Source organism: Labrus bergylta, chromosome 8 (genome assembly GCF_963930695.1).
Source record: "Labrus bergylta chromosome 8, fLabBer1.1, whole genome shotgun sequence".
NCBI classification, from domain to species: domain Eukaryota; kingdom Metazoa; phylum Chordata; class Actinopteri; order Labriformes; family Labridae; genus Labrus; species Labrus bergylta.
The window spans coordinates 25,141,574-25,153,484 of NC_089202.1; the positions used below are offsets into that span (position 1 = coordinate 25,141,574).

General features: G+C 51.5%; 1 long non-coding RNA gene across 1 annotated transcript in view; it reads right to left on the reverse strand.

Moving 5' to 3' along the window:
• The window catches only part of LOC110001189 (uncharacterized), a 12,658-nt gene extending 755 nt beyond the window's left edge, over positions 1-11,903 (reverse strand). The window contains exons 1-3 of the long non-coding RNA XR_010666755.1: positions 11,729-11,903; positions 6,483-6,533; positions 1-4,552 (exon numbers count right to left, since the gene is read on the reverse strand). The exon at positions 1-4,552 is cut by the window's left edge and continues 755 nt beyond it. This is a non-coding gene — a long non-coding RNA (uncharacterized lncRNA). The remainder of the gene's footprint in view (positions 4,553-6,482; positions 6,534-11,728) is intronic.
• Positions 11,904-11,911: the final 8 nt, after the last annotated feature.

Here is an 11,911-nt window from a genome sequence, read left to right on the forward strand (position 1 = left end):
ATCAGAGTAAAGACTTTCCATGTCTTCTTCAAACCGACACAAGAATCTGTAAGCGACCTTTGACCTTTTAGGAAGGTTAACCTTTACAGCGTCTCAGCTGATCTTTTTTGATCTGGAACGTGTTTTTGTTTTGCAGCAGCTCGAGTCGACACGGCGCCTCTTCCAGTCGATCTCCACGGCACAGATTCTGAACATGTCATCGCTCGTCACGGATATATTCATCGTGGTCAACGGGAGGAGGAGGCGGCACGCCGTCCGGTTGTTTACAGGTCTATGGCTTTGTGTCATAGAAATCGTGCAACATTAGTTCAACACTCTTTATTGAAAAGAAAAATGAAAAAAATCCCAAAACGAACAAAAAAATATATTTATAGAATATCTTAATATCATAAAATAAAATTCAAAATAAAACAAAATGTCTAACCTACACAAAAGAAACGCAGATTTCTACGCCATCATAACGGCGGTGATGATGGCGAGAATAATAACCATAATAATATCACGATAAAATCAGACTGTCACCAGCACGAAGTAACGAAGTGAGACGTGGACACACCAGCAGCTCTTCTCTCACAACTCTTCCTCGTCACGATTGTCTTTCCGTCGGGTGATTACAGCGCCCCCTAGTGTCGCGCCAAGGTGAGTGCGCACGCAGAAGACGCCATTTAGTCATTTAAGTTTTCAAACCTCGCAGCTGTTTTTCTTTTTGTTCAAAGCTTGGGGAGAAACAGTCTTAACAGTCAAAGTGTTCAACGCTCACTCCGCCTCGCGCTCAGAAAACATCGACAACGACCCTTAGACGAGTCACAGAGCGGGCGAGCGAGCGAGAGTGAGTGAGTGAGTGACAGACGGAGAGGGATGGAAACGACCCCGACATGATTTGACGTGTTGTCAGTTTGGCTTTGACGCTCTGGACGGAGTAAACAGGGATGTGTGTGTGTGTGTGTGTGTGTGTGTGTGTGTGTGTGTGTGTGTGTGTGTGAGTGTGTGTGTGTCTCTGTGTGTGTGTGTGTGTGTGTGTGTGTGTGTGTGTGTGTGTGTGTGTGTGTGTGTGTGTGTGTGTGTGTGTGTGTGTCTGTTTATGAGTGTGTGTGTGTGTGTGTCTGTTTGTGAGCGTGTGTGTGTGAGTGTGTGTGTCTGTCTGTGTGTGTGTGTGTGTGTGTGTGTGTGTGTGTGTGTGTGTGTGTGTGTGTGTGAGTGTGTGTGTGTCTCTGTGTGTGTGTGTGTGTGTGTGTGTGTGTGTCTCTGTGTGTGTGTGTGTGTGTGTGTGTGTGTGTGTGTGTGTGTGTGTGTGTGTGTGTGTGTGTGTGTGTGTGTGTGTCTGTTTATGAGTGTGTGTGTGTGTGTGTCTGTTTGTGAGCGTGTGTGTGTGAGTGTGTGTGTCTGTCTGTGTGTGTGTGTGTGTGTGTGTGTGTGTAGATTAATCTGTGAGTGAGCGACGGGGGTTAGAGCGGCGTTTGGAGGTCCTGAGCGTGACAAACAGGATGTGGTTATAAACCCGAGGAGTCGGCGTTGGATTTGGTGGTCGTCATTAAGAGATCAGGACTCGCTGTGAAACCTTCAGCTTAGCGGCGTCCAAACTCGGCCCCCGAAAGCTTTTAACGAGCTGAAGTTCGGAGAGTGCTTTCAGGAAGAAATAAAAACAGGAAGTTGTACTCCTGACCACAATGTTCCTCGAAATGTGCACGCTAATCCCTTAAAGCGCCGTTTGCCACTTTGATACGGGAACGCCATCCTTCACTTTATTTCACCTTCATCTTATAACGAGGGGGGGGGGGGGGGGAACGCAGACCCTCTGATCTGTTCGTGACTGACGTTCTCACAGACGTTAAGAGAACAAACGGCGCCGAGAGAAACATCTGTCACGACGAGCTCAAGTCATCATCGGACATCTTCGCTAAACATGTCGAGAAGATTTCAGGGAGGTTCGCCACAGAAATCCTCCTGATCTGATTGTTCACACACGCCCCTCACAGCGCCCCCTGCAGGCGGCGACGCGGAGGTGACGGACGAGTCTGACGCAGCGAACAGGAAACAGGAAACTCTAAAGATTATTCTTGGTTTTAGTTGAAGTTTTCAGCAGATCGTGACAAACTAACTCGCTGCTTGCTCGCCCATCCCCCTCGTAGTCACCCCCCCCCCCTCGCTCTCCGTGAGTCGTCCTGAACGTTTTCTGCGTTCCGCACTGAAACGCACTCAGAGGCGTAAAACCAGGACGTTTGATCAGAACAACGAGCTACACGCTAAAAACACGCTAAAATCAAAGAGTCACTTCCTGCGGTCATAACTCGTTTTTTAAATTTAAATATTAAAATATAAATAAATACAAACACGCTGTAAAAGGTTTTATAAGTGATGTTTAACGATCATCTCACTTCAGAAGAAACGACTTTAATTTAAATTCAAATGAAAGAAAAAAAGGGAATTCAATAAATAATATAAGTTTATAGGTCTTACCGGTGTGTGTGTCTGTATGTGTGTGTGTGTGTGTGTGTGTGTGTGAAGGGGTCAGGGTCGGGGTGAAGGTCATGGATCGGGGGTCAGGGGTCAGGGTGAAGGTCATGGATCGGGGGTCAGGGTGAAGGTCATGGATCGGGGTGAAGGTAAAGTGCGCTCCATCAGAATCCAAACCACCGCTCACTCATAAAACAGTCCGAGTCACCACGGCTACGTCTTCCCTTCCTGCCTCTACAGCGCCCTCTGTGGCCGCTCTACATATTACATGTTATGTACATTTAAATCATTTGTTTTGAAAGAGAGCGATCCTCTGAGTCAGCGGTTTGCTTGTTTCTGTTTGTTGGAGGGAAATCCTGCCGAGTATATTCTTCATATATACAATCCCTGACGTCTGCTACGGCCTGAAGCTGCGTCAATATAAACTCGTAAACGCCACGTCCCCGTCACACTAAAGCCACAAAGGTTACAGATTGCTTATATACACGATACCTCACTGACCTCGCCGCCAGACTCCTCAACACGAGAGCTGTGTGTGTGCAATGCAGGTGTGTTCAAGAAGGAGGAGCCAAAGTGAACACCTGTCCCAAATGACTCTTAAAAAACAACCAGCTGAGGTAACCTGAATACACACACACACACACACACACACACACACATACACACACACACACACACACACACACACACACACAGACACACACACACACACACACACACACACACACACACACACACACACACACAGGATGTGGGTGAAACTAGGAGAATCTACGTCATGTGTTCTTGAGCTGTTGCAGCTCGTCCCTGATTCAAAGGAAAGCAGTCTTTACCTCCTCGTGTGGCAGCTAGTCTGCATGCTCTGGGTTCACTAAAGACCCGGGGGGTGGGGGTGGTGGGGGGTCAGTCTCGTTCAGGACTAAAGCGCCCACCTGTTGACGTGTCCATTGGCTCGACTCGGGGAGGGAGGCGGCTTCTTCTTCTTCTTCTTTAGTGTCTTTAATTTCAAATCTGAAATCCAAACTCTGAACAGTCGAGACCGGAGGTCAAAAAAAGCCTGACTGTCACAGCGACATCAAGACGACCGCGGTCAGTCATGCCAAAGTCGATAAGCTGCAGACCCTTTGATGGCGCTGGATTGGTGGAGAGCACGCCTGTCTGACAGTCAGCACGACCCGAAGCAGGGCATGCTGGGATACTTTGTGGGGTGGGAAAAAAAAAAACAGGTCCAAGTGAATAAATGTTTGTTTTGACTTCTTCATTCAGTCCAACATGGTTAGAGTCTCAATGAGTAATCCCTGGTTCAGTGGCTCCGCCCCTGTGTGGGTTTGTGTGTTAAGAGTCTAAATATGAGTGCGTGTTCACACACACGAGTGCATGTCAGTGTCCCAACGTGCAACATGTTGTAGCATGCATGTCTGAATGTGTGTGAGGACGCTGCTTCCTGTGTGGACAAATGGCAGGTATACATAAATATGTGTGTGTGTGAGTGTGAGTGTGTGTGTGTGTGTGTGTGTGTGTGTGTGTGTGTGTGTGTGTGTGTGTGTGTGTGTGTGTGTGTGTGTGTGTGTGAGAGTGTGTGCAAAGGGAAGGGGGGTCAAGGGCATCAGGGCTGATGGGGGCATCTCCACCCTCCGTCTGTCTCTTCATGTCACCCAGGTGTCCAGTCTAATCCTCTTCACGTTGGTCCCGTCTTGGTCTTGGGGCTCGGCCGAGGAGGGCCGCACTAGGACCATGGTGGGCTGCTGGGCTCCGGCACCGCCATGGTGCTGGAAGTCCTGACCTCCGCCCCGTCCCTGGGCGCCGTCGTCCCGGTCGCTGCCTTCGTACGAGCTGCCGTTGCTGCTCAGCGAGTCAACTGGCGAGCGGCCTTGACCTACAGTTTCCAGGCGCAGGGTACCCGGGTAGGCGAGCGTCACCAGACCTTGTCCCTGGAGCTGAATCTGACCTCCACCTCCCAAGCCAACGCCGCCACCCGCCGCAGGTGGAGATGGGTGTGCTGCGGTCACGGTTTGGTGAGATGGGTTCAGACTTGATGTTGATGTTTTGGTTTGTGTTGACGGTCAGCGCGGGGCCCTGAGGTATGTGACCCACCGGCCTGCAGGGACAAAGAGAGAGGGAGAGAGAGAGAGAGAGAGAGAGAGAGAGGAAAGAAGATGGAAGGAGGACAAAGGGGAAGAAGAGGAGTGAGACAAACTCAAAGAACATGATTAAAGTTGTTATCTTTCATTACATTGGACGCTGCACAGCGATGACACACACAGTCGAGCCAATAGCGTGGAAGATGATCTGAACTGATCTGAGAACAGGATAAGCTCGCTGACACAGACAGCCAACAGTCAGCAGCAATGTGGAGCATCACAGACACACACGACAGAGACGACCACGTGAATCACAGGCCAGTCGCCATGCAGTCCAAACATCCTGCACGCCGGGTCGGTTAGAGGCTGCAACGCCGAAACCAGAGCGCAGAAAGGTTTACAGACCGATGCAGAGCTGGCTAAACACTGAAGCTTCAGTGTCCACCACATGACAACCTGCGTGAGCATCGACTCTAGAGAGGAGGGGGGCGGGGGGGGAGACAGCTCTCTACAATGTTTAGAATTTAGACTGCAGTACCCATTTTAAACACTAGGGGTAACCTTTTCTCTACAACATGGACCTGATCTGAGGTCCTTGTTCTACTTTTGTCTGATCGTCTGCTCATCTATCTGCTCCGTCTCTAGGGGAGTTTATAGTTCAGTTTGTAAAGTGTTTAAAGTTCATTCTGTGAAAAATGAAGATTGAAAACCCTTGACCTCCATGGAGCAGCTGTGGAAGTCGTGGCGTTGGGTTGAGAGTGCGTCATCACAGCGCTCTCCATCAGATGATTGGTGAGTTCGTTCTTCCAGTGCTCTCGTCTGTCTGACATTGATTCATTCAGCGACCAGCAGCATCTGGATTTTCCGTTCTCACTATTTCTGAACATTCTCGTTCGACAGCAGTCACAGCTCTGACAACCAAACATTAGTATGCTTAGGACAAATTCCTGATTTGAAACACCCCCGTCTCTCCGAGCGCGTCTACCTGCCCCGACTGTTTGATCAGTCCTAAACCTCCTCCTCCTCTTCCTCCTGCTCCTGCTCTGCCTCCTCTTCCTCTTCCTCCCCCTCCCCCTCCTCCTCGGCTGGCTGGAGCCCGACTCTAACCTGTCACTGAGGCTGACACCGGCTGTTGACGCTGCACAGTGGCGCCCTCTTCTTTGACGCCGTCGACAGGACTTTTTTTGGATAGCGCTTGTCTTTTCTCTCTGCCTCCCCCGGCCTGACATGGTCGATCTGAATTTGAAGCTCCCAATTACTGCGTTCGGCCCCTCGGGTGTGTTCTAATATGTCATATCGTGAGCCATCTGCAGAGCTGTATCGCTAATATTCCCTCAATTACCGGCAGACTGAGAGCGGCGTTCAAGAGAGCGCTCCTCCAGGCGCTCTGCGTCTGCAGCACTCCAACGTGCTCGCTGTCTTCACACACTTAAAGTCGTGCACTCGGCTGCCTCACATACAAATGCTCCCCCAACACACACAGAGACACAGACACACACACACAGCCTGCGCAGGTAGATGGATGGCGTGCCACAGAGGTGATGTTGCTAAGGCGGGTGAAAACGGCAAGTCAGCGAGCCTATGACAGTGATGAAGGCGAGAACAGCACGACTACCTGGGAGCGCTAACAACACGGCGAGCACAGCCAGAAGCAGACAGACACAGTGACGATGAGGCTCAGCCGTGTTTCCCAAAACTTTCTGCTCCTCGGAGGACCGACGAACTGCTCGCCGCTTGCCGCTCAAACTTCACACTGAGAAACTTTTTCTAATGAACGAAGCTGAAACTGTTTGCTGATATGCCATGTCTACACTAGTGGAGGTTTAACTTCCTGCTTCCTGTAACGTGGTGTGTGTCATCGTTACAGGAACAGAAACTGTTCCTCCGTGCAGCAGATCATTTGGGAAAGCAGCATGCTGATAGGCTGAGGCGTCGAGGTTATCGTACCAGCAGAGGCCGTCCTCCCTGCCAAAGAGCAAGTTGGACTGAGAGGCCAAGCTGTGGAGGGTGGAGAGAGAGAGAGACCAAGCATGTTTAGAGGAGAGAGACACAGAGGGGCGGAGCCTGTTATACACATGGTAATATGGTGTCACTCTGATCCCCCTACACGGTCTACATGTCTGATACCAGACCAAACTGGATCATTGAGGTCCAGGTAGCAGGAGGCCTAATGAAGCCTCTCATGGGTCTGACCCTACATCACACCCTGCAAACTGACAAACACTGGGACATGTGAGCAGTTCAGATACCTGGGAGAGAGAGAGAGAGGGAGAGAGAGAGAGAGAGAGAGAGAGGGAAGAGGGAGAGAGAGAGAGACAGAGAGAGAGAGAGAGAGAAAGAGAGACAGAGGGGAGAGAGAGAGAGAGAGAGAGAGAGACAGAGGAGAGAGGGAGAGAGAGAGAGACAGAGGAGAAAGAGAGGGGGGAGAGAGAGAGAGACAGAGGGGGAGAGAGAAAGAGAGACAGAGGGAGAGGGAGAGAGAGAGAGAAAGAGAGACAGAGGGGAGAGAGGAGAGAGAGAGAGAGAGAGAGAGAGAGGAAGAGAGAGGGAGAGAGAGACAGAGGGGAGAGAGAGGGAGAGAGAGAGAGAGAGACAGACGGGAGAGAGAGACAGAGGGGAGAAAGAGAGAAACAGAGGGGAGAGAGAGAGAGACAGAGAGAGAGAGAGAGAGAGAGAGACAGACGGGAGAGAGAGAGAGAGAGACAGACAGAGGGGAGAGAGAGAGAGAGAGAGAGGGAGAGAGGGAAGAAGGAGAGAGAGAGAGAGAGAGAGAGAGAGGGAGGGAGGGAAGAAGGAGGGAGAGAGAGAGAGAGAGAGAGAGAGAGGGAGGAGAGGGGGAAGAAGGAGGGAGAGAGAGAGAGAGAGAGAGGGAGAGAGGGAAGAAGGAGAGAGAGAGAGAGAGAGAGAGGGAGGGAGGGAAGAAGGAGGGAGAGGGAGAGAGAGAGAGAGAGAGAGAGAGGGAGAGGGGGAAGAAGGAGGGAGAGAGAGAGAGAGAGAGAGAGAGAGGGAGGAGAGGGGGAAGAAGGAGGGAGAGAGAGAGAGAGAGAGAGGGAGAGAGGAAGAAGGAGAGAGAGAGAGAGAGAGAGAGGGAGGGAGGGGAAGAAGGAGGGAGAGGGAGAGAGAGAGAGAGAGAGAGAGAGAGAGGGAGAGGGGGAAGAAGGAGGGAGAGAGAGAGAGAGAGAGAGAGAGAGAGGGAGGGAGGGAGAGACATAAAGTGCTTCTGTGTGAAAAACAACAAGAAGAAAGCGGTGAGAGCGACGGGCAGAAAGTGAACCACTAACACGTTTCAGCCTCTCTGCTGGATGCAGAACGACGGAGGTGAAGTGAAGCAGGCGCCATTTCTCAACGTGTTGGTGGCGGTGTCTGCAGATAACACACCGATTCACCGCAGAAGAAACAGTTTCTATATAAACAGCAGCTGACAGCGAGGCTCTGCAGGGGGAGGGGCTTCAGGGGGGATATTTACATTTAGATTGGAGGAGGAGGAGGAGAGTCAACAGGTGCTCGCCGAATTAAACTGACACAAGAGCGGAAAATAGGACGGAAGCAGAAGAAGAGGATTGATTAAGAAGAGGAGAGGGCGAGATGACAGAAAGCGTTTCCTCATCGAGCCCGTGGAGAGGAGAAGTGTGGTCGACAGCCAAGCCGGGGCTCGGAGCCAAAGCGTCACTCACGGCTTGATTGGAGGAGCTTGTTTGCTCGCCGTGATTAAAACCAAAAAACCAAACCGGAACAGTCTGGGCGCTCACGTCTGCCCGTGCTGTCCAACACAATTCTCTCCTCTGAAAGGGAGAACAGTTTGTTGTGCTGGGAAAGATTCCCACATTTCTGTGCTGCTTGTTTTCACAGATTCTGTCATCCTGATCCCACATAGCTCAGGACACCTGGCTGCTGCTCGCTGTCCACCTGAGGGAGGAGCCAAACACAGCCCGCTTACTCAGGGAGGAGGAGCAAGTACAGCCCGCTTACTCAGGGAGGAGGAGCCAAATACAGCCTGCTTACTCAGGGAGGAGGAGCCAAACACAGCCCGCTTACTCAGGAGGAGGAGCCAAGTACAGCCCGCTTACTCAGGGAGGAGGAGCCAAATACGGCCTGTTTACTCAGGGAGGGAGGAGCCAAATACAGCCCGCTTACTCAGGGAGGAGAGCCAAATACAGCCTGCTTACTCAGGGAGGAGGAGCCAAACACAGCCCGCTTACTCAGGGAGAGGAGCCAAGTACAGCCCGCTTACTCAGGGAGGAGGAGCCAAATACGGCCTGTTTACTCAGGGAGGAGGAGCCAAATACAGCCTGCTTACTCAGGGAGGAGCCAAATACAGCCCGCTTACTCAGGGAGGAGGAGCCAAATACAGCCCGCTTACTCAGGGAGGAGGAGCCAAATACAGCCCGCTTACTCAGGGAGGAGGAGCCAAATACGCCTGTTTACTCAGGGAGGAGGAGCCAAGTACAGCCCGCTTACTCAGGGAGGAGGAGCCAAATACGGCCTGTTTACTCAGGGAGGAGGAGCCAAATACAGCCCGCTTACTCAGGGAGGAGGAGCCAAATACAGCCCGCTTACTCAGGGAGGAGGAGCCAAATACGGCCTGTTTACTCAGGGAGGGAGGAGCCAAATACAGCCCGCTTACTCAGGGAGGAGGAGCCAAATACGGCCTGTTTACTCAGGGAGGGAGGAGCCAAATACAGCCCGCTTACTCAGGGAGGAGGAGCCAAATACAGCCGCTTACTCAGGGAGGAGGAGCCAAGTACAGCCCGCTTATCTGGGAGGAGGAGCCAAATACAGCCTGCTTATCAGGAGGAGGAGCCAAATACAGCCTGCTTACTCAGGGGGGAGGAGCCAAGTACAGCCCGCTTATCAGGGAGGAGGAGCCAAATACAGCCTGTTTACTCAGGGAGGAGGAGCCAAATACAGCCCGCTTACTCAGGAGGAGGAGCCAAATACAGCCTGTTTACTCAGGGAGGAGGAGCCAAATACAGCCTGCTTATCAGGGAGGAGGAGCCAAATACGGCCTGTTTACTCAGGAGGAGGAGCCAAATACAGCCTGCTTACTCAGGGAGGGAGGAGCAAATACAGCCTGCTTACTCAGGGGGGAGGAGCCAAGTACAGCCCGCTTATCAGGGAGGAGGAGCCAAATACAGCCTGTTACTCAGGGAGGAGGAGCCAAATACAGCCCGCTTACTCAGGAGGAGGAGCCAAATACAGCCTGTTTACTCAGGGAGGAGGAGCCAAATACCAGCCCGCTTACTCAGGGAGGAGGAGCCAAATACAGCCTGCTTACTCAGGGAGGAGGAGCCAAATACAGCCCGCTTACTCAGGGAGGAGGAGCCAAATACAGCCCGCTTACTCAGGGAGGAGGAGCCAAATACAGCCTGCTTACTCAGGAGGAGGAGCCAAGTACAGCCCGCTTATCAGGGAGGAGGAGCCAAATACAGCCTGTTTACTCAGGGAGGAGGAGCCAATACAGCCCGCTTACTCAGGGAGGAGGAGCCAAATACAGCCTGTTTACTCAGGGAGGAGGAGCCAAATACAGCCCGCTTACTCAGGGAGGAGGAGCCAAATACCAGCCTGCTTACTCAGGGAGGAGAGCCAAATACAGCCCGCTTACTCAGGGAGGAGGAGCCAAATACAGCCTGTTTACTCAGGAGGAGGAGCCAAATACAGCCTGCTTACTCAGGGAGGGAGGAGCCAAATACAGCCCGCTTATCCGGGAGGAGAAGCCCAATACATAAAAATAAGATATTCCCCGTATGACCCTCGTCCTCCTCGCTCCGTGTCTGATCAGGAAATAAACTCAAATATAGCAGTAAAAAGTAACGGAGCAGTGTTGGTCATACAGCGGACGTTTCAACAGACTGTTGTCATGGAGACAGGACGGAGGAGCATAAACGCTTCATGCAGACACCCCGAGCGCACAGTCAGAACTTACCACCTGGAAAAAGTCAGGTTGACACGGGGCCGCCGCCCACCTGGCTCTGATTTAGAGGTTAAAACAGTTGGTAGCTGATTTCAATCATAATCATGCCCCGCCTCCTGTGGCCCCGCCTCCTCCCGTCTTTGAACGCCTCCCCCTGTGAGGATTGTTTCAGGGTCAGTCCGTCGCCCTGGTCACATGACCAGGAGAGTGTGTGTCTCAAGAAAACGCTCTTGGATACTTTTTAACGCCTGACTCTCCTCGCTGCTCTCGCTCTGTTTGCCGAAAGATTTCAGACGATCTGGACGACCATTGGTGAACGTTTACGAGGCGACCCTGTGGCGTCCCAGCTGTTCTCTACGATAACAAACAGCCTGTTCTCATCTTTCAGCCTCACAAACTGAAACACATCAACGCCATTACTCATCTCTTCTTATCTGATCTGATCTTTTCTCCTCGTCTGCAGGAGAAGCGGTCTGACACGCTTTGTAAAACTCCACGCAGAGGGTCGAGTCACAGCGAGATGATTCTGAGCAGATCGCCATCACGAGTCAGAGGGCTGCGAGATGTTAAAGAGGAGCTCTAGTATTTTTAAACCCGGTCTGAGTGTGAACAACAGACGGAGAAAGATTGGGATGGTTTCAGCCAAAAACATCAAAGTGTGTCCCAAGTTTGTCCCCGACAGGCTCAGGTTGTTTTTCTACAAGTGTGACATCATCACAGGCGTGAAGAAATTCTGTCAGAGAGGAGAGCGGATCAAGATCTTTAGCTTAGTCCTGTTGGCTTTAGATCAAGATCCATTTAGTGGACTGTGAAACCTTTCTGTAAATATGAGTCAGTGTTTCAGTCCAGACCCGTTACCTTCTGATCAAACTGAGTGATGACATTAAGAGTCTCAATCTTTCTTTTTGCTCACTGGAGCGTCTCAGGCTGCCAAAGTGAAACTTTAATGCAGTTAGCATGTTTGTGCGGCACAGCATCCAGAGACTTCTTTTATTGGAGGAGCGAGCGAGGCACCGAGCTGTCACACTGCAGCGTCTGCCTCTTTGTTCATGACGCCTCCAAAGAGCTTCAGATGGCGGCGCTCGCTGGCTGCAGGTTCTTACAGGCACACGAGTAAACGGATAAAACTGAAGGAGCAGCAGAGCACAGACACAGAGAAGAAACAACAACATAGAAATGCAGAGAAAAGAAATGATGAAACTGTGTGGGACTCCTCTGGCTCATCACTGTGTGCTAACAGGTAACAGGCTGCGTAGCAGCTACAAGCTAACATGTCATTCACCTCAGGTTAGCGGCAAAACTGAGATGCAGTTAACCATCTCCGCACTCTGTTTGTCTGCACCCCACATGCTGTGGAGAAAAGGAGGGGGAGGGAGGACAAAACAAGAGGCAGTTACAAGCCGCCCCCATCCACAGGTTAGCTTAGCTTAGCTTAGCACGACCAGACTGGTCACAAAGACTAAGC